This window comes from Pseudophryne corroboree, chromosome 3 (assembly GCF_028390025.1).
Source record: "Pseudophryne corroboree isolate aPseCor3 chromosome 3, aPseCor3.hap2, whole genome shotgun sequence".
NCBI lineage: Eukaryota > Metazoa > Chordata > Amphibia > Anura > Myobatrachidae > Pseudophryne > Pseudophryne corroboree.
In genome coordinates this window covers 547,660,515-547,681,803 of record NC_086446.1, presented here as the reverse complement: position 1 = coordinate 547,681,803, position 21,289 = coordinate 547,660,515, and the positions used below count along the sequence as shown (strand labels likewise).

At 33.5% G+C, this 21,289-nt stretch overlaps 14 non-coding genes across 14 annotated transcripts; all 14 read right to left on the bottom strand.

The window, feature by feature from the left end:
• Positions 1-1,592: 1,592 nt before the first annotated feature.
• On the bottom strand, positions 1,593-1,674 carry TRNAL-AAG (transfer RNA leucine (anticodon AAG)). Its single transcript has one exon. It is a non-coding gene; the product is annotated as a tRNA-Leu (tRNA).
• A 3,819-nt stretch (positions 1,675-5,493) lies between these two features.
• TRNAL-UAG (transfer RNA leucine (anticodon UAG)) lies at positions 5,494-5,575 on the bottom strand. Its single transcript has one exon. It is a non-coding gene; the product is annotated as a tRNA-Leu (tRNA).
• Positions 5,576-5,837: 262 nt separating this feature from the next.
• On the bottom strand, positions 5,838-5,919 carry TRNAL-AAG (transfer RNA leucine (anticodon AAG)). The gene has a single exon. It is a non-coding gene; the product is annotated as a tRNA-Leu (tRNA).
• Positions 5,920-9,739: 3,820 nt separating this feature from the next.
• On the bottom strand, positions 9,740-9,821 carry TRNAL-UAG (transfer RNA leucine (anticodon UAG)). The gene has a single exon. It is a non-coding gene; the product is annotated as a tRNA-Leu (tRNA).
• A 262-nt stretch (positions 9,822-10,083) lies between these two features.
• Positions 10,084-10,165, bottom strand: TRNAL-AAG (transfer RNA leucine (anticodon AAG)). The gene has a single exon. It is a non-coding gene; the product is annotated as a tRNA-Leu (tRNA).
• Positions 10,166-11,861: 1,696 nt separating this feature from the next.
• On the bottom strand, positions 11,862-11,943 carry TRNAL-UAG (transfer RNA leucine (anticodon UAG)). The gene has a single exon. It is a non-coding gene; the product is annotated as a tRNA-Leu (tRNA).
• A 262-nt stretch (positions 11,944-12,205) lies between these two features.
• On the bottom strand, positions 12,206-12,287 carry TRNAL-AAG (transfer RNA leucine (anticodon AAG)). Its single transcript has one exon. It is a non-coding gene; the product is annotated as a tRNA-Leu (tRNA).
• A 1,697-nt stretch (positions 12,288-13,984) lies between these two features.
• TRNAL-UAG (transfer RNA leucine (anticodon UAG)) lies at positions 13,985-14,066 on the bottom strand. Its single transcript has one exon. It is a non-coding gene; the product is annotated as a tRNA-Leu (tRNA).
• A 247-nt stretch (positions 14,067-14,313) lies between these two features.
• TRNAL-AAG (transfer RNA leucine (anticodon AAG)) lies at positions 14,314-14,395 on the bottom strand. Its single transcript has one exon. It is a non-coding gene; the product is annotated as a tRNA-Leu (tRNA).
• Positions 14,396-15,382: 987 nt separating this feature from the next.
• TRNAL-AAG (transfer RNA leucine (anticodon AAG)) lies at positions 15,383-15,464 on the bottom strand. Its single transcript has one exon. It is a non-coding gene; the product is annotated as a tRNA-Leu (tRNA).
• Positions 15,465-17,160: 1,696 nt separating this feature from the next.
• Positions 17,161-17,242, bottom strand: TRNAL-UAG (transfer RNA leucine (anticodon UAG)). Its single transcript has one exon. It is a non-coding gene; the product is annotated as a tRNA-Leu (tRNA).
• Positions 17,243-17,504: 262 nt separating this feature from the next.
• Positions 17,505-17,586, bottom strand: TRNAL-AAG (transfer RNA leucine (anticodon AAG)). Its single transcript has one exon. It is a non-coding gene; the product is annotated as a tRNA-Leu (tRNA).
• A 1,702-nt stretch (positions 17,587-19,288) lies between these two features.
• TRNAL-UAG (transfer RNA leucine (anticodon UAG)) lies at positions 19,289-19,370 on the bottom strand. Its single transcript has one exon. It is a non-coding gene; the product is annotated as a tRNA-Leu (tRNA).
• Positions 19,371-19,632: 262 nt separating this feature from the next.
• TRNAL-AAG (transfer RNA leucine (anticodon AAG)) lies at positions 19,633-19,714 on the bottom strand. Its single transcript has one exon. It is a non-coding gene; the product is annotated as a tRNA-Leu (tRNA).
• Positions 19,715-21,289: the final 1,575 nt, after the last annotated feature.

The window sequence follows — 21,289 nt, the reverse complement described above, 5'->3', positions numbered from 1 at the left end:
AGTAGGTTTTGAACCAATTCCTCCAAAGAATCTGGAACTTTAATCCAGCACCTTAGACACTGCTGATTTTTAGCTAAAGCATCTGGATCATATTGATCAGATGTTGAGGAGAAAGGACTTTATTATTATTGATTTTCTTATTAGTGGAGAAAAACACATTGCCATCACTGACTGACATTTTCATAGTAAAATCATTATGGAAGCAGTGGGATTCAGACCCACGCCTCCAGAGAGACTGGAACCTAAATCCAGTGCCTTAGACTGCTCGCCCTTGCTACCCCATGGATACTTTTGACTCAAAGCTCAGAGTTCTGGATCATATAGTTAAGATTACAAGAAAAAAATGTGTAGTTATAAATCAATACTTGAAAAGAAGTGTCATGTTAAAAGTGTTTAAAATACAAACATTTAAAAAAGGTACAAAATTAGCAGACAATATTAATTAGAAAGGATTTTTTATTATTGGCTTGCTGTTTAGTGGAGAAAAACACTTTGACATCAATGACAGTCGTTTTATCTTGAAAATAATTATGACAGCAGTGGAATTTGAACCCATGCCTCCAAACAGACTGGAGCCTTAATGGAGCATCTTAGACCGCTCAGCCACATTTCTACCTTGACTCCATAGCTCATAGTTTATAATTTTACATATTATTTTTACATTTTGAGAAGACTCTTGAAATTATGATAAACTGTTTTAAAATCTAGGGCAGATGATGAACTTTTTAACCTACCAATATTTTATTTTAGCAGCTTAGTGGCCTTAGACCGCTCGGCCATGGTACCAAATAAACACTCTTAGCTCACAGATCTGGGCCATATAGCACAGATTACAGTACAAACATTTTTTTTAAATAAATACTTAAAAAGAAGTGTCATACCAAAAGTGTTTAAGTTATGTACAAAATGTTTTGGAAGGTTAAAAAAGTACATAAATTGACATAAAATATTAATGAGAAAGGATTTTTTTATTATTCATTTGCTGTTTAGTAAAGAAAAACACTTTGACATCAATGACTTATTTTTTCTTAGGAAAAATAATTATGGCGGCAGTAGGTTTTGATCCAAAGCCTCCAAAGAAACTGGAACCTTAATCCAGCGCCTTAGACACTGCTGATTTTTAGCTCATGCATCTGGATCATATCAATCAGCTATTGAGGAGAAAAGTCTTTATTATTATTGTTTTTCTTATTAGTGGAGAAAAACACATTGCCATCACTGACTGACATTTTCATAGTAAAATCATTATGGAAGCAGTGGGATTCAGACCCACGCCTCCAGAGAGACTGGAACCTAAATCCAGTGCCTTAGAAAGCCCGCCCTTGCTACCCCATGGACCTGTCTGACTGAAAGCTCACAGTTCTGGATCATACAGTTGAGATTACAGGAAAAAAATGTGTTGTTTTAAATCAATACTTGAAGAGAAGTGTCATGTTACAAGTATTTAAAATACAAAAAGTTAAGGAAGCATAAAAAAGGTAAAAAATTAGTAGACAATATTAATGAGTAAGGATTTTTTATTATTGATTTGCTGTTTAGTAGAGTAAAACAGTTTGGCATCAATAAATGTCATTTTCTCTTGAAAATAATTATGGCAGCAGTGGGATTTGAACCCATGCCTCCAAAGAGACTGGAGCCTTAATCCAGCGCCTTAGACCGCTCAGCCATGCTACCACATATCTATTTTGTCTCCAAAGGTCATAGTTTATTATTTTACATATTATTTTTAAAGTTTGAGAAGACTCTTGAAATTGTGATAAACTGTTTTAAAATCTAGGACAGATGATGAACTTTTCAACCTTCCAATATTTTACTTTAGCAACTTAGTGGCCTTAGACCGCTCGGCCATGGTACCACATGGACACTCTTCGCTCACAGATCTGGGTCATATAGCTCAGGTTACAGTAAAAACATTTTTTTAAATCAATATTTAAAAAGAAGTGTAATGCAAAAAGTGTTTAAATTATGTACAAAACGTTTTGGAAGGTTAAAAAAGTACATAAATTGACATAAAATATCAATGAGAAAGGATATTTTTATTATTCATTTGCTGTTTAGTAGAGAAAAAACACTTTGACATCAATTACTTATTTTTTCTCAGGGAAAATAATTATGGCGGCAGTAGGTTTTGAACCAATTCCTCCAAAGAATCTGGAACTTTAATCCAGCACCTTAGACACTGATGATTTTTAGCTAATGCATCTGGATCATATTGATCAGATGTTGAGGAGAAAGGACTTTATTATTATTGATTTTCTTATTAGTGGAGAAAAACACATTGCCATCACTGACTGACATTTTCATAGTAAAAGCATTATGGAAGCAGTGGGATTCAGACCCACGCCTCCAGAGAGACTGGAACCTAAATCCAGTGCCTTAGACCGCTCGCCCTTGCTACCCCATGGATACTTTTGACTCAAAGCTCAGAGTTCTGGATCATATAGTTAAGATTACAAGAAAAAATTGTGTAGTTATAAATCAATACTTGAAAAGAAGTGTCATGTTAAAAGTGTTTAAAATACAAAAATTTAAAAAAGGTACAAAATTAGCAGACAATATTAATTAGAAAGGATTTTTTATTATTGACTTGCTGTTAAGTGGAGAAAAACACTTTGACATCAATGACAGTCGTTTTATCTTGAAAATAATTATGACAGCAGTGGAATTTGAACCCATGCCTCCAAAAAGACTGGAGCCTTAATGGAGCATCTTAGACCGCTCAGCCACATTTCTACCTTGACTCCATAGCTCATAGTTTATAATTTTACATATTATTTTTACATTTTGAGAAGACTCTTGAAATTATGATAAACTGTTTTAAAATCTAGGGCAGATGATGAACTTTTTAACCTACCAATATTTTATTTTAGCAGCTTAGTGGCCTTAGACCGCTCGGCCATGGTACCAAATGAACACTCTTAGCTCACAGATCTGGGCCATATAGCACAGATTACAGTACAAACATTTTTTTTTGTTTTAAATAAATACTTAAAAAGAAGTGTCATACCAAAAGTGTTTAAGTTATGTACAAAATGTTTTGGAAGGTTAAAAAAGTACATAAATTGACATAAAATATTAATGAGAAAGGATTTTTTTATTATTCATTTGCTGTTTAGTAAAGAAAAACACTTTGACATCAATGACTTATTTTTTCTTAGGAAAAATAATTATGGCGGCAGTAGGTTTTGATCCAAAGCCTCCAAAGAAACTGGAACCTTAATCCAGCGCCTTAGACACTGCTGATTTTTAGCTCATGCATCTGGATCATATCAATCAGCTATTGAGGAGAAAAGACTTTATTATTATTGATTTTCTTATTAGTGGAGAAAAACACATTGCCATCACTGACTGACATTTTCATAGTAAAATCATTATGGAAGCAGTGGGATTCAGACCCACGCCTCCAGAGAGACTGGAACCTAAATCCAGTGCCTTAGACCGCTCGCCCTTGCTACCCCATGGACCTGTCTGACTGAAAGCTCACAGTTCTGGATCATACAGTTGAGATTACAGGAAAAAAATGTGTTGTTTTAAATCAGTACTTGAAAAGAAGTGTCATGTTACAAGTATTTAAAATACAAAAAGTTAAGGAAGCATAAAAAAGGTACAAAATTAGTAGACAATATTAATGAGTAAGGATTTTTTATTATTGATTTGCTGTTTAGTAGAGTAAAACAGTTTGACATCAATAAATGTCATTTTCTCTTGAAAATAATTATGGCAGTAGTGGGATTAGAACCCTCACCTCCAAAGAGACTGGAGCCTTAATCCAGCACCTTAGACTGCTCGGCCATGCTACCACATATCTATTTTAGCTCTAAAGGTCATAGTTTATTATTTTACATATTATTTTAAAATTTGAGAAGACTCTTGAAATTGTGATAAACTGTTTTAAAATCTAGGACAGATGATGAACTTTTCAACCTTCCAATATTTTACTTTAGCAACTTAGTGGCCTTAGACCGCTCGGCCATGGTACCACCTGGACACTATTAGATCACAGATCTGGGTCATATAGCTCAGGTTACAGTAAAAACATTTTTTTAAATCAATATTTAAAAAGAAGTGTAATGCAAAAAGTGTTTAAATTATGTACAAAACGTTTTGGAAGGTTAAAAAAGTACATAAATTGACATAAAATATCAACGAGAAAGGATATTTTTATTATTCATTTGCTGTTTAGTAGAGAAAAAAACACTTTGACATCAATTACTTATTTTTTCTCAGGGAAAATAATTATGGCGGCAGTAGGTTTTGAACCAATTCCTCCAAAGAATCTGGAACTTTAATCCAGCACCTTAGACACTGCTGATTTTTAGCTAAAGCATCTGGATCATATTGATCAGATGTTGAGGAGAAAGGACTTTATTATTATTGATTTTCTTTTTAGTGGAGAAAAACACATTGCCATCACTGACTGACATTTTCATAGTAAAATCATTATGGAAGCAGTGGGATTCAGACCCACGCCTCCAGAGAGACTGGAACCTAAATCCAGTGCCTTAGACTGCTCGCCCTTGCTACCCCATGGATACTTTTGACTCAAAGCTCAGAGTTCTGGATCATATAGTTAAGATTACAAGAAAAAATTGTGTAGTTATAAATCAATACTTGAAAAGAAGTGTCATGTTAAAAGTGTTTAAAATACAAACATTTAAAAAAGGTACAAAATTAGCAGACAATATTAATTAGAAAGGATTTTTTATTATTGGCTTGCTGTTTAGTGGAGAAAAACACTTTGACATCAATGACAGTCGTTTTATCTTGAAAATAATTATGACAGCAGTGGAATTTGAACCCATGCCTCCAAACAGACTGGAGCCTTAATGGAGCATCTTAGACCGCTCAGCCACATTTCTACCTTGACTCCATAGCTCATAGTTTATAATTTTACATATTATTTTTACATTTTGAGAAGACTCTTGAAATTATGATAAACTGTTTTAAAATCTAGGGCAGATGATGAACTTTTTAACCTACCAATATTTTATTTTAGCAGCTTAGTGGCCTTAGACCGCTCGGCCATGGTACCAAATAAACACTCTTAGCTCACAGATCTGGGCCATATAGCACAGATTACAGTACAAACATTTTTTTTAAATAAATACTTAAAAAGAAGTGTCATACCAAAAGTGTTTAAGTTATGTACAAAATGTTTTGGAAGGTTAAAAAAGTACATAAATTGACATAAAATATTAATGAGAAAGGATTTTTTTATTATTCATTTGCTGTTTAGTAAAGAAAAACACTTTGACATCAATGACTTATTTTTTCTTAGGAAAAATAATTATGGCGGCAGTAGGTTTTGATCCAAAGCCTCCAAAGAAACTGGAACCTTAATCCAGCGCCTTAGACACTGCTGATTTTTAGCTCATGCATCTGGATCATATCAATCAGCTATTGAGGAGAAAAGTCTTTATTATTATTGTTTTTCTTATTAGTGGAGAAAAACATTTTGTCATCACTGACTGATGTTTTCATAGTAAATCATTATGGCAGCAGTGGGATTTGAACCCACGACCCCAGAGAGACTGGAGCCTAAATCCAGCACCTTACACTGCTCGGCCATGCTACCACATGGACCTGTCTGACTGAATGCTCACAGTTCTGGATCATACAGTTGAGATTACAGGAAAAAAATGTGTTGTTTTAAATCAATACTTGAAGAGAAGTGTCATGTTACAAGTATTTAAAATACAAAAAGTTAAGGAAGCATAAAAAAGGTACAAAATTAGTAGACAATATTAATGAGTAAGGATTTTTTATTATTGATTTGCTGTTTAGTAGAGTAAAACAGTTTGGCATCAATAAATGTCATTTTCTCTTGAAAATAATTATGGCAGCAGTGGGATTTGAACCCATGCCTCCAAAGAGACTGGAGCCTTAATCCAGCGCCTTAGACCGCTCGGCCATGCTACCACATATCTATTTTGTCTCCAAAGGTCATAGTTTATTATTTTACATATTATTTTTAAAGTTTGAGAAGACTCTTGAAATTGTGATAAACTGTTTTAAAATCTAGGACAGATGATGAACTTTTCAACCTTCCAATATTTTACTTTAGCAACTTAGTGGCCTTAGACCGCTCGGCCATGGTACCACATGGACACTCTTCGCTCACAGATCTGGGTCATATAGCTCAGGTTACAGTAAAAACATTTTTTTAAATCAATATTTAAAAAGAAGTGTAATGCAAAAAGTGTTTAAATTATGTACAAAACGTTTTGGAAGGTTAAAAAAGTACATAAATTGACATAAAATATCAATGAGAAAGGATATTTTTATTATTCATTTGCTGTTTAGTAGAGAAAAAACACTTTGACATCAATTACTTATTTTTTCTCAGGGAAAATAATTATGGCGGCAGTAGGTTTTGAACCAATTCCTCCAAAGAATCTGGAACTTTAATCCAGCACCTTAGACACTGATGATTTTTAGCTAATGCATCTGGATCATATTGATCAGATGTTGAGGAGAAAGGACTTTATTATTATTGATTTTCTTATTAGTGGAGAAAAACACATTGCCATCACTGACTGACATTTTCATAGTAAAAGCATTATGGAAGCAGTGGGATTCAGACCCACGCCTCCAGAGAGACTGGAACCTAAATCCAGTGCCTTAGACCGCTCGCCCTTGCTACCCCATGGATACTTTTGACTCAAAGCTCAGAGTTCTGGATCATATAGTTAAGATTACAAGAAAAAATTGTGTAGTTATAAATCAATACTTGAAAAGAAGTGTCATGTTAAAAGTGTTTAAAATACAAAAATTTAAAAAAGGTACAAAATTAGCAGACAATATTAATTAGAAAGGATTTTTTATTATTGACTTGCTGTTAAGTGGAGAAAAACACTTTGACATCAATGACAGTCGTTTTATCTTGAAAATAATTATGACAGCAGTGGAATTTGAACCCATGCCTCCAAAAAGACTGGAGCCTTAATGGAGCATCTTAGACCGCTCAGCCACATTTCTACCTTGACTCCATAGCTCATAGTTTATAATTTTACATATTATTTTTACATTTTGAGAAGACTCTTGAAATTATGATAAACTGTTTTAAAATCTAGGGCAGATGATGAACTTTTTAACCTACCAATATTTTATTTTAGCAGCTTAGTGGCCTTAGACCGCTCGGCCATGGTACCAAATGAACACTCTTAGCTCACAGATCTGGGCCATATAGCACAGATTACAGTACAAACATTTTTTTTTTGTTTTAAATAAATACTTAAAAAGAAGTGTCATACCAAAAGTGTTTAAGTTATGTACAAAATGTTTTGGAAGGTTAAAAAAGTACATAAATTGACATAAAATATTAATGAGAAAGGATTTTTTTATTATTCATTTGCTGTTTAGTAAAGAAAAACACTTTGACATCAATGACTTATTTTTTCTTAGGAAAAATAATTATGGCGGCAGTAGGTTTTGATCCAAAGCCTCCAAAGAAACTGGAACCTTAATCCAGCGCCTTAGACACTGCTGATTTTTAGCTCATGCATCTGGATCATATCAATCAGCTATTGAGGAGAAAAGACTTTATTATTATTGATTTTCTTATTAGTGGAGAAAAACACATTGCCATCACTGACTGACATTTTCATAGTAAAATCATTATGGAAGCAGTGGGATTCAGACCCACGCCTCCAGAGAGACTGGAACCTAAATCCAGTGCCTTAGACCGCTCGCCCTTGCTACCCCATGGACCTGTCTGACTGAAAGCTCACAGTTCTGGATCATACAGTTGAGATTACAGGAAAAAAATTTGTTGTTTTAAATCAGTACTTGAAAAGAAGTGTCATGTTACAAGTATTTAAAATACAAAAAGTTAAGGAAGCATAAAAAAGGTACAAAATTAGTAGACAATATTAATGAGTAAGGATTTTTTATTATTGATTTGCTGTTTAGTAGAGTAAAACAGTTTGACATCAATAAATGTCATTTTCTCTTGAAAATAATTATGGCAGTAGTGGGATTAGAACCCTCGCCTCCAAAGAGACTGGAGCCTTAATCCAGCACCTTAGACTGCTCGGCCATGCTACCACATATCTATTTTAGCTCTAAAGGTCATAGTTTATTATTTTACATATTATTTTAAAATTTGAGAAGACTCTTGAAATTGTGATAAACTGTTTTAAAATCTAGGACAGATGATGAACTTTTCAACCTTCCAATATTTTACTTTAGCAACTTAGTGGCCTTAGACCGCTCGGCCATGGTACCACCTGGACACTATTAGCTCACAGATCTGGGTCATATAGCTCAGGTTACAGTAAAAACATTTTTTTAAATCAATATTTAAAAAGAAGTGTAATGCAAAAAGTGTTTAAATTATGTACAAAACGTTTTGGAAGGTTAAAAAAGTACATAAATTGACATAAAATATCAACGAGAAAGGATATTTTTATTATTCATTTGCTGTTTAGTAGAGAAAAAAACACTTTGACATCAATTACTTATTTTTTCTCAGGGAAAATAATTATGGCGGCAGTAGGTTTTGAACCAATTCCTCCAAAGAATCTGGAACTTTAATCCAGCACCTTAGACACTGCTGATTTTTAGCTAAAGCATCTGGATCATATTGATCAGATGTTGAGGAGAAAGGACTTTATTATTATTGATTTTCTTATTAGTGGAGAAAAACACATTGCCATCACTGACTGACATTTTCATAGTAAAATCATTATGGAAGCAGTGGGATTCAGACCCACGCCTCCAGAGAGACTGGAACCTAAATCCAGTGCCTTAGACTGCTCGCCCTTGCTACCCCATGGATACTTTTGACTCAAAGCTCAGAGTTCTGGATCACATAGTTAAGATTACAAGAAAAAATTGTGTAGTTATAAATCAATACTTGAAAAGAAGTGTCATGTTAAAAGTGTTTAAAATACAAACATTTAAAAAAGGTACAAAATTAGCAGACAATATTAATTAGAAAGGATTTTTTATTATTGGCTTGCTGTTTAGTGGAGAAAAACACTTTGACATCAATGACAGTCGTTTTATCTTGAAAATAATTATGACAGCAGTGGAATTTGAACCCATGCCTCCAAACAGACTGGAGCCTTAATGGAGCATCTTAGACCGCTCAGCCACATTTCTACCTTGACTCCATAGCTCATAGTTTATAATTTTACATATTATTTTTACATTTTGAGAAGACTCTTGAAATTATGATAAACTGTTTTAAAATCTAGGGCAGATGATGAACTTTTTAACCTACCAATATTTTATTTTAGCAGCTTAGTGGCCTTAGACCGCTCGGCCATGGTACCAAATAAACACTCTTAGCTCACAGATCTGGGCCATATAGCACAGATTACAGTACAAACATTTTTTTTAAATAAATACTTAAAAAGAAGTGTCATACCAAAAGTGTTTAAGTTATGTACAAAATGTTTTGGAAGGTTAAAAAAGTACATAAATTGACATAAAATATTAATGAGAAAGGATTTTTTTATTATTCATTTGCTGTTTAGTAAAGAAAAACACTTTGACATCAATGACTTATTTTTTCTTAGGAAAAATAATTATGGCGGCAGTAGGTTTTGATCCAAAGCCTCCAAAGAAACTGGAACCTTAATCCAGCGCCTTAGACACTGCTGATTTTTAGCTCATGCATCTGGATCATATCAATCAGCTATTGAGGAGAAAAGTCTTTATTATTATTGTTTTTCTTATTAGTGGAGAAAAACATTTTGTCATCACTGACTGATGTTTTCATAGTAAATCATTATGGCAGCAGTGGGATTTGAACCCACGACCCCAGAGAGACTGGAGCCTAAATCCAGCACCTTAGACCACTCGGCCATGCTACCACATGAACCTGTCTGACTGAATGCTCACAGTTCTGGATCATACAGTTGAGATTACAGGAAAAAAATGTGTTGTTTTAAATCAATACTTGAAAAGAAGTGTCATGTTACAAGTATTTAAAATACAAAAAGTTAAGGAAGCATAAAAAAGGTACAAAATTAGTAGACAATATTAATGAGTAAGGATTTTTTATTATTGATTTGCTGTTTAGTAGAGTAAAACAGTTTGACATCAATAAATGTCATTTTCTCTTGAAAATAATTATGGCAGTAGTGGGATTTGAACCCACGCCTCCAAAGAGACTGGAGCCTTAATCCAGCACCTTAGACCGCTCGGCCATGCTACCACATATCTATTTTAGCTCTAAAGGTCATAGTTTATTATTTTACATATTATTTTAAAATTTGAGAAGACTCTTGAAATTGTGATAAACTGTTTTAAATCTAGGACAGATGATGAACTTTTCAACCTTCCAATATTTTACTTTAGCAACTTAGTGGCCTTAGACCGCTCGGCCATGGTACCACCTGGACACTATTAGCTCACAGATCTGGGTCATATAGCTCAGGTTACAGTAAAAACATTTTTTTAAATCAATATTTAAAAAGAAGTGTAATGCAAAAAGTGTTTAAATTATGTACAAAACGTTTTGGAAGGTTAAAAAAGTACATAAATTGACATAAAATATCAATGAGAAAGGATATTTTTATTATTCATTTGCTGTTTAGTAGAGAAAAAACACTTTGACATCAATTACTTATTTTTTCTGAGGGAAAATAATTATGGCGGCAGTAGGTTTTGAACCAATTCCTCCAAAGAATCTGGAACTTTAATCCAGCACCTTAGACACTGCTGATTTTTAGCTAATGCATCTGGATCATATTGATCAGATGTTGAGGAGAAAGGACTTTATTATTATTGATTTTCTTATTAGTGGAGAAAAACACATTGCCATCACTGACTGACATTTTCATAGTAAAATCATTATGGAAGCAGTGGGATTCAGACCCACGCCTCCAGAGAGACTGGAACCTAAATCCAGTGCCTTAGACCGCTCGCCCTTGCTACCCCATGGATACTTTTGACTCAAAGCTCAGAGTTCTGGATCATATAGTTAAGATTACAAGAAAAATTGTGTAGTTATAAATCAATACTTGAAAAGAAGTGTCATGTTAAAAGTGTTTAAAATACAAAAATTTAAAAAAGGTGCAAAATTAGCAGACTATATTAATTAGAAAGGATTTTTTATTATTGACTTGCTGTTTAGTGGAGAAAAACACTTTGACATCAATGACAGTCGTTTTATCTTGAAAATAATTATGACAGCAGTGGAATTTGAACCCATGCCTCCAAACAGACTGGAGCCTTAATGGAGCATCTTAGACCGCTCAGCCAGATTTCTACCTTGACTCCATAGCTCATAGTTTATAATTTTACATATTATTTTTACATTTTGAGAAGACTCTTGAAATTATGATAAACTGTTTTAAAATCTAGGGCAGATGATGAACTTTTTAACCTACCAATATTTTATTTTAGCAGCTTAGTGGCCTTAGACCGCTCGGCCATGGTACCAAATGAACACTCTTAGCTCACAGATCTGGGCCATATAGCACAGATTACAGTACAAACATTTTTTTTGTTTTAAATAAATACTTAAAAAGAAGTGTCATACCAAAAGTGTTTAAATTATGTACAAAATGTTTTGGAAGGTTAAAAAAGTACATCAATTGACATAAAATATTAATGAGAAAGGATTTTTTTATTATTCATTTGCTGTTTAGTAAAGAAAAACACTTTGACATCAATTACTTATTTTTTCTTAGGAAAAATAATTATGGCGGCAGTAGGTTTTGATCCAAAGCCTCCAAAGAAACTGGAACCTTAATCCAGCGCCTTAGACACTGCTGATTTTTAGCTCATGCATCTGGATCATATCAATCAGCTATTGAGGAGAAAAGTCTTTATTATTATTGTTTTTCTTATTAGTGGAGAAATTTTTTTTGTCATCACTGACTGATGTTTTCATAGTAAAACCATTATGGCAGCAGTGGGATTTGAACCCACGCCTCCAGAAAGACTGGAGCCTAAATCCAGCACTTTAGACCACTCGGCCATGCTACCACATGGTCCTGTCTGACTGAATGCTCACAGTTCTGGATCATACAGTTGAGATTACAGGAAAAAAATGTGTTGTTTTAAATCAATACTTGAAAAGAAGTGTCATGTTACAAGTATTTAAAATACAAAAAGTTAAGGAAGCATAAAAAAGGTACAAAATTAGTAGACAATATTAATGAGTAAGGATTTTTTATTATTGATTTGCTGTTTAGTAGAGTAAAACAGTTTGACATCAATAAATGTCATTTTCTCTTGAAAATAATTATGGCAGCAGTGGGATTTGAACCCACGCCTCCAAAGAGACTGGAGCCTTAATCCAGCGCCTTAGACCGCTCGGCCATGCTACCACATATCTATTTTGGCTCCAAAGGTCATAGTTTATTATTTTACATATTATTTTAAAGTTTGAGAAGACTCTTGAAATTGTGATAAACTTTTTTAAAATCTAGGACAGATGATGAACTTTTCAACCTTCCAATATTTTAATTTAGCAACTTAGTGGCCTTAGACCGCTCGGCCATGGTACCACATCGACACTCTTAGCTCACAGATCTGGGTCATATAGCTCAGGTTACAGTAAAAACATTTTTTTAAATCAATATTTAAAAAGAAGTGTAATGCAAAAAGTGTTTAAATTATGTACAAAACGTTTTGGAAGGTTAAAAAAGTACATAAATTGACTTAAAATATCAATGAGAAAGGATATTTTTATTATTCATTTGCTGTTTAGTAGAGAAAAAAACACTTTGACATCAATTACTTATTTTTTCTCAGGGAAAATACTTATGGCGGCAGTAGGTTTTGAACCAATTCCTCCAAAGAATCTGGAACTTTAATCCATCACCTTAGACACTGCTGATTTTTAGCTAATGCATCTGGATCATATTGATCAGATGATGAGGAGAAAGGACTTTATTATTATTGATTTTCTTATTAGTGGAGAAAAACACATTGCCATCACTGACTGACATTTTCATAGTAAAATCATTATGGAATCAGTGGGATTCAGACCCACGCCTCCAGAGAGACTGGAACCTAAATCCAGTGCCTTAGACCGCTCGCCCTTGCTACCCCATGGATACTTTTGACTCAAAGCTCAGAGTTCTGGATCATATAGTTAAGATTACAAGAAAAATTGTGTAGTTATAAATCAATACTTGAAAAGAAGTGTCATGTTAAAAGTGTTTAAAATACAAAAATTTAAAAAAGGTGCAAAATTAGCAGACAATATTAATTAGAAAGGATTTTTTATTATTGACTTGCTGTTTAGTGGAGAAAAACACTTTGACATCAATGACAGTCGTTTTATCTTGAAAATAATTATGACAGCAGTGGAATTTGAACCCATGACTCCAAACAGACTGGAGCCTTACTGGAGCATCTTAGACCGCTCAGCCACATTTCTACCTTGACTCCATAGCTCATAGTTTATAATTTTACATATTATTTTTACATTTTGAGAAGACTTGAAATTATGATAAACTGTTTTAAAATCTAGGGCAGATGATGAACTTTTTAACCTACCAATATTTTATTTTAGCAGCTTAGTGGCCTTAGACCGCTCGGCCATGGTACCAAATGAACACTCTTAGCTCACAGATCTGGGCCATATAGCACAGATTACAGTACAAACATTTTTTTTTGTTTTAAATAAATACTTAAAAAGAAGTGTCATACCAAAAGTGTTTAAGTTATGTACAAAATGTTTTGGAAGGTTAAAAAAGTACATCAATTGACATAAAATATTAATGAGAAAGGATTTTTTTATTATTCATTTGCTGTTTAGTAAAGAAAAACACTTTGACATCAATGACTTATTTTTTCTTAGGAAAAATAATTATGGCGGCAGTAGGTTTTGATCCAAAGCCTCCAAAGAATCTGGAACCTTAATCCAGCGCCTTAGACACTGCTGATTTTTAGCTCATGCATCTGGATCATATCAATCAGCTATTGAGGAGAAAAGTCTTTATTATTATTGTTTTTCTTATTAGTGGAGAAAAACATTTTGTCATCACTGACTGATGTTTTCATAGTAAAATCATTACGGCAGCAGTGGGATTTGAACCCACGCCTCCAGAGAGACTGGAGCCTAAATCCAGCGCCTTAGACCGCTCGGCAATGCTACCACATGGACCTGTCTGACTGAATGCTCACAGTTCTGGATCATACAGTTGAGATTACAGGAAAAAAATGTGTTGTTTTAAATCAATACTTGAAAAGAAGTGTCATGTTACAAGAATTTAAAATACAAAAAGTTAAGGAAGCATAAAAAAGGTACAAAATTAGTAGACAATATTAATTAGTAAGGATTGCTGTTTAGTAAAGTAAAACAGTTTGACATCAATAAATGTCATTTTCTCTTGAAAATAATTATGGCAGCAGTGGGATTTGAACCCACGCCTCCAAAGAGACTGGAGCCTTAATCCAGCGCCTTAGACCGCTCGGCCATGCTACCACATATCTATTTTGGCTCCAAAGGTCATAGTTTATTATTTTACATATTATTTTTAAAGTTTGAGAAGACTCTTGAAATTGTGATAAACTGTTTTAAAATCTAGGACAGATGATGAACATTTCAACCTTCCAATATTTTACTTTAGCAACTTAGTGGCCTTAGACCGCTCGGCCATGGTACCACATGGACACTCTTAGCTCACAGATCTGGGTCATATAGCTCAGGTTACAGTAAAAACATTTTTTTAAATTAATATTTAAAAAGAAGTGTAATGCAAAAAGTGTTTAAATTATGTACAAAACGTTTTGGAAGGTTAAAAAAGTACATAAATTGACATAAAATATCAATGAGAAAGGATATTTTTATTATTAATTTGCTGTTTAGCAGAGAAAAAACACTTTGACATCAATTACTTATTTTTTCTCAGGGAAAATAATTATGGCGGCAGTAGGTTTTGAACAAATTCCTCCAAAGAATCTGGAACTTTAATCCAGCACCTTAGACACTGCTGATTTTTAGCTAATGCATCTGGATCATATTGATCAGATGTTGAGGAGAAAGGACTTTATTATTATTGATTTTTTTTATTAGTGGAGAAAAACACATTGCCATCACTGACTGACATTTTCATAGTAAAATCATTATGGAAGCAGTGGGATTCAGACCCACGCCTCCAGAGAGACTGGAACCTAAATCCAGTGCCTTAGACCGCTCGCCCTTGCTACCCCATGGACCTGTCTGACTGACAGCTCACAGTTCTGGACCATCAGTTGAGATTACAGGAAAAAAATGTGTTGTTTTAAATCAATACTTGAAAAGAAGTGTCATGTTACAAGTATTTAAAATACAAAAAGTTAGGGAAGCATAAAAAAGGTACAAAATTAGTAGACAATATTAATGAGTAAGGATTTTTTATTATTGATTTGCTGTTTAGTAGAGTAAAACAGTTTGACATCAATAAATGTCATTTTCTCTTGAAAATAATTATGGCAGCAGTGGGATTTGAACCCACGCCTCCAAAGAGACTGGAGCCTTAATCCAGCACCTTAGACCGCTCGGCCATGCTACCACATATCTATTTTGGCTCCAAAGGTCATAGTTTATTATTTTACATATTATTTTTAAAGTTTGAGAAGACTCTTGAAATTGTGATAAACTGTTTTAAAATCTAGGACAGATTATGAACTTTTCAACCTTCCAATATTTTACTTTAGAAACTTAGTGGCCTTAGACCGCTCGGCCATGGTACCACATGGACACTCTTAGCTCACAGATCTGGGTCATATAGCTCAGGTTACAGTAAAAACATTTTTTTAAATCAATATTTAAAAAGAAGTGTAATGCAAAAAGTGTTTAAATTATGTACAAAACGTTTTGGAAGGTTAAAAAAGTACATAAATTGACTTAAAATATCAATGAGAAAGGATATTTTTATTATTCATTTGCTGTTTAGTAGAGAAAAAACACTTTGACATCAATTACTTATTTTTTCTCAGGGAAAATAATTATGGCGGCAGTAGGTTTTGAACCAATTCCTCCAAAGAATCTGGAACTTTAATCCAGCACCTTAGACACTGCTGATTTTTAGCTAATGCATCTGGATCATATTGATCAGATGTTGAGGAGAAAGGACTTTATTATTATTGATGTTCTTATTAGTGGAGAAAAACACATTGCCATCACTGACTGACATTTTCATAGTAAAATCATTATGGAAGCAGTGGGATTCAGACCCACGCCTCCAGAGAGACTGGAACCTAAATCCAGTGCCTTAGACCGCTCGCCCTTGCTTCCCCATGGATACTTTTGACTCAAAGCTCAGAGTTCTGGATCATATAGTTAAGATTACAAGAAAAAATTGTGTAGTTATAAATCAATACTTGAAAAGAAGTGTCATGTTAAAAGTGTTTAAAATACAAAAATTTAAAAAAGGTACAAAATTAGCAGACAATATTAATTAGAAAGGATTTTTTATTATTGACTTGCTGTTTAGTGGAGAAAAACACTTTGACATCAATGACAGTCGTTTTATCTTGAAAATAATTATGACAGCAGTGGAATTTGAACCCATGCCTCCAAACAGACTGGAGCCTTAATGGAGCATCTTAGACCGCTCAGCCACATTTCTACCTTGACTCCATAGCTCATAGTTTATAATTTTACATATTATTTTTACATTTTGAGAAGACTCTTGAAATTATGATAAACTGTTTTAAAATCTAGGGCAGATGATGAACTTTTTAACCTACCAATATTTTATTTTAGCAGCTTAGTGGCCTTAGACCGCTCGGCCATGGTACCAAATAAACACTCTTAGCTCACAGATCTGGGCCATATAGCACAGATTACAGTACAAACATTTTTTTTTTAAATAAATACTTAAAAAGAAGTGTCATACCAAAAGTGTTTAAGTTATGTACAAAATGTTTTTGAAGGTTAAAAAAGTACATAAATTGACATAAAATATTAATGAGAAAGGATTTTTTTATTATTCATTTGCTGTTTAGTAAAGAAAAACACTTTGACATCAATGACTTATTTTTTCTTAGGAAAAATAATTATGGCGGCAGTAGGTTTTGATCCAAAGCCTCCAAAGTAACTGGAACCTTAATCCAGTGCCTTAGACACTGCTGATTTTTAGCTCATGCATCTGGATCATATCAATCAGCTATTGAGGAGAAAAGTCTTTATTATTATTGTTTTTCTTATTAGTGGAGAAAAACATTTTGTCATCACTGACTGATGTTTTCATAGTAAAATCATTATGGCAGCAGTGGGATTTGAACCCACGCCTCCAGAGAGACTGGAGCCTAAATCCAGCACCTCAGACCGCTCGGCCATGCTACCACATGAATCTGTCTGACTGAATGCTCACAGTTCTGGATCATACAGTTGAGATTACAGGAAAAAAATGTGTTGTTTTAACTCAATACTTGAAAAGAAGTGTCATGTTACAAGCATTTAAAATACAAAAAGTTAAGGAAGCATAAAAAAGGTACAAAATTAGTAGACAATATTAATGAGTAAGGATTTTTTATTATTGATTTGCTGTTTAGTAGAGTAAAACAGTTTGACATCAATAAATGTCATTTTCTCTTGAAAATAATTATGGCAGTAGTGGGATTTGAACCCACGCCTCCAAAGAGACTGAAGCCTTAATCCAGCACCTTAGACCACTCGGCCATGCTACCACATATCTATTTTCGCTCTAAAGGTCATAGTTTATTATTTTACATATTATTTTAAAATTTGAGAAGACTCTTGAAATTGTGATAAACTGTTTTAAAATCTAGGACAGATGATGAACTTTTCAACCTTCCAATATTTTACTTTAGCAACTTAGTGGCCTTAGACCGCTCGGCCATGGTACCACCTGGACACTATTAGCTCACAGATCTGGGTCATATAGCTCAGGTTACAGTAAAAACATTTTTTTAAATCAATATTTAAAAAGAAGTGTAATGCAAAAAGTGTTTAAATTATGTACAAAACGTTTTGGAAGGTTAAAAAAGTACATAAATTGACATAAAATATCAATGAGAAAGGATATTTTTATTATTCATTTGCTGTTTAGTAGAGAAAAAACACTTTGACATCAATTACTTATTTTTTCTGAGGGAAAATAATTATGGCGGCAGTAGGTTTTGAACCAATTCCTCCAAAGAATCTGGAACTTTAATCCAGCACCTTAGACACTGCTGATTTTTAGCTAATGCATCTGGATCATATTGATCAGATGTTGAGGAGAAAGGACTTTATTATTATTGATTTTCTTATTAGTGGAGAAAAACACATTGCCATCACTGACTGACATTTTCATAGTAAAATCATTATGGAAGCAGTGGGATTCAGACCCACGCCTCCAGAGAGACTGGAACCTAAATCCAGTGCCTTAGACCGCTCGCCCTTGCTACCCCATGGATACTTTTGACTCAAAGCTCAGAGTTCTGGATCATATAGTTAAGATTACAAGAAAAAAATTGTGTAGTTATAAATCAATACTTGAAAAGAAGTGTCATGTTAAAAGTGTTTAAAATACTAACATTTAAAAAAGGTACAAAATTAGCAGACAATATTAATTAGAAAGGATTTTTTATTATTGACTTGCTGTTTAGTGGAGAAAAACACTTTGACATCAATGACAGTCGTTTTATCTTGAAAATAATTATGACAGCAGTGGAATTTGAACCCATGCCTCCAAACAGACTGGAGCCTTAATGGAGCATCTTAGACCGCTCAGCCACATTTCTACCTTGACTCCATAGCTCATAGTTTATAATTTTACATATTATTTTTACATTTTGAGAAGACTCTTGAAATTATGATAAACTGTTTTAAAATCTAGGGCAGATGATGAACTTTTTAACCTACCAATATTTTATTTTAGCAGCTTAGTGGCCTTAGACCGCTCGGCCATGGTACCAAATGAACACTCTTAGCTCACAGATCTGGGCCATATAGCACAGATTATAGTACAAACATTTTTTTTTTGTTTTCAATAAATACTTAAAAAGAAGTGTCATACCAAAAGTGTTTAAGTTATGTACAAAATGTTTTGGAAGGTTAAAAAAAGTACATAAATTGACATAAAATATTAATGAGAAAGGATGTTTTTATTATTCATTTGCTGTTTAGTAAAGAAAAACACTTTGACATCAATGACTTATTTTTTCTTAGGAAAAATAATTATGGCGGCAGTAGGTTTTGATCCAAAGCCTCCAAAGAAACTGGAACCTTAATCCAGCGCCTTAGACACTGCTGATTTTTACCTCATGCATCTGGATCATATCAATCAGCTATTGAGGAGAAAAGTCTTTATTATTATTGTTTTTCTTATTAGTGGAGAAAAACATTTTGTCATCACTGACTGATGTTTTCATAGTAAAATCGTTATGGCAGCAGTGGGATTTGAACCCACGCCTCCAGAGAGACTGGAGCCTACATCCAGCGCCTTAGACCGCTCGGCCATGCTACCACATGGACATGTCTGACTGGATGCTCACAGTTCTGGATCATACAGTTGAGATTACAGGAAAAAAATGTGTTGTTTTAAATCAATACTTGAAAAGAAGTGTCATGTTACAAGAATTTAAAATACAAAAAGTTAAGGAAGCATAAAAAAGGTACAAAATTAGTAGACAATATTAATGAGTAAGGATTTTTTATTATTGATTTGATGTTTAGTAGAGTAAAACAGTTTGACATCAATAAATGTCATTTTCTCTTGAAAATAATTATGGCAGCAGTGGGATTTGAACCCACGCCTCCAAAGAGACTGGAGCCTTAATCCAGCGCCTTAGACCGCTCGGCCATGCTACCACATATCTATTTTGGCTCCAAAGGTCATAGTTTATTATTTTACATATTATTTTTAAAGTTTGAGAACACTCTTGAAATTGTGATAAACTGTTTTAAAATCTAGGACAGATGATGAACATTTCAACCTTCCAATATTTTACTTTAGCAATTTAGTGGCCTTAGACCGCTCGGCCATGGTACCACATGGACACTCTTAGCTCACAGATCTGGGTCATATAGCTCAGGTTACAGTAAAAACATTATTTTAATTTAATATTTAAAAAGAAGTGTAATGCAAAAAGTGTTTAAATTATGTACAAAACGTTTTGGAAGGTTAAAAAAGTACATAAATTGACATAAAATATCAATTAGAAAGGATATTTTTATTATTCATTTGCTGTTTAGCAGAGAAAAAACACTTTGACATCAATTACTTCTTTTTTCTCAGGGAAAATAATTATGGCGGCAGTAGGTTTTGAACCAATTCCTCCAAAGAATCTGGAACTTTAATCCAGCACCTTAGACACTGCTGATTTTTAGCTAATGCATCTGGATCATATTGATCAGATGTTGAGGAGAAAGGACTTTATTATTATTGATTTTCTTATTAGTGGAGAAAAACACATTGCCATCACTGACTGACATTTTCATAGTAAAATCATTATGGAAGCAGTGGGATTCAGACCCACGCCTCCAGAGAGACTGGAACTTAAATCCAGTGCCTTAGACCGCTCGCCCTTGCTACCCCATGGATACTTTTGACTCAAAGCTCAGAGTTCTGGATCATATAGTTAAGATTACAAGAAAAAATTGTGTAGTTATAAATCAATACTTGAAAAGAAGTGTCATGTTAAAAGTGTTTAAAATACAAACATTTAAAAAAGGTACAAAATTAGCAGACAATATTAATTAGAAAGGATTTTTTATTATTGACTTGCTGTTTAGTGGAGAAAAACACTTTGACATCAATGACAGTCATTTTATCTTGAAAATAATTATGACAGCAGTGGAATTTGAACCCATGCCTCCAAACAGACTGGAGCCTTAATGCAGCATCTTAGAACGCTCAGCCACATTTCTACCTTGACTCCATAGCTCATAGTTTATAATTTTACATATTATTTTTACATTTTGAGAAGACTCTTGAAATTATGATAAACTGTTTTAAAATCTAGGGCAGATGATGAACTTTTTAACCTACCAATATTTTATTTTAGCAGCTTAGTGGCCTTAGACCGCTCGGCCATGGTACCAAATGAACACTCTTAGCTCACAGATCTGGGTCATATAGCACAGATTACAGTACAAACATTTTTTTTTTGTTTTCAATAAATACTTAAAAAGAAGTGTCATACCAAAAGTGTTTAAGTTATGTACAAAATGTTTTGGAAGGTTAAAAAAGTACATAAATTGACATAAAATATTAATGAGAAAGGATGTTTTTATTATTCATTTGCTGTTTAGTAAAGAAAAACACTTTGACATCAATGACTTATTTTTTCTTAGGAAAAATAATTATGGCGGCAGTAGGTTTTGATCCAAAGCATCCCAAGAAACTGGAACCTTAATCCAGCGCCTTAGACACTGCTGATTTTT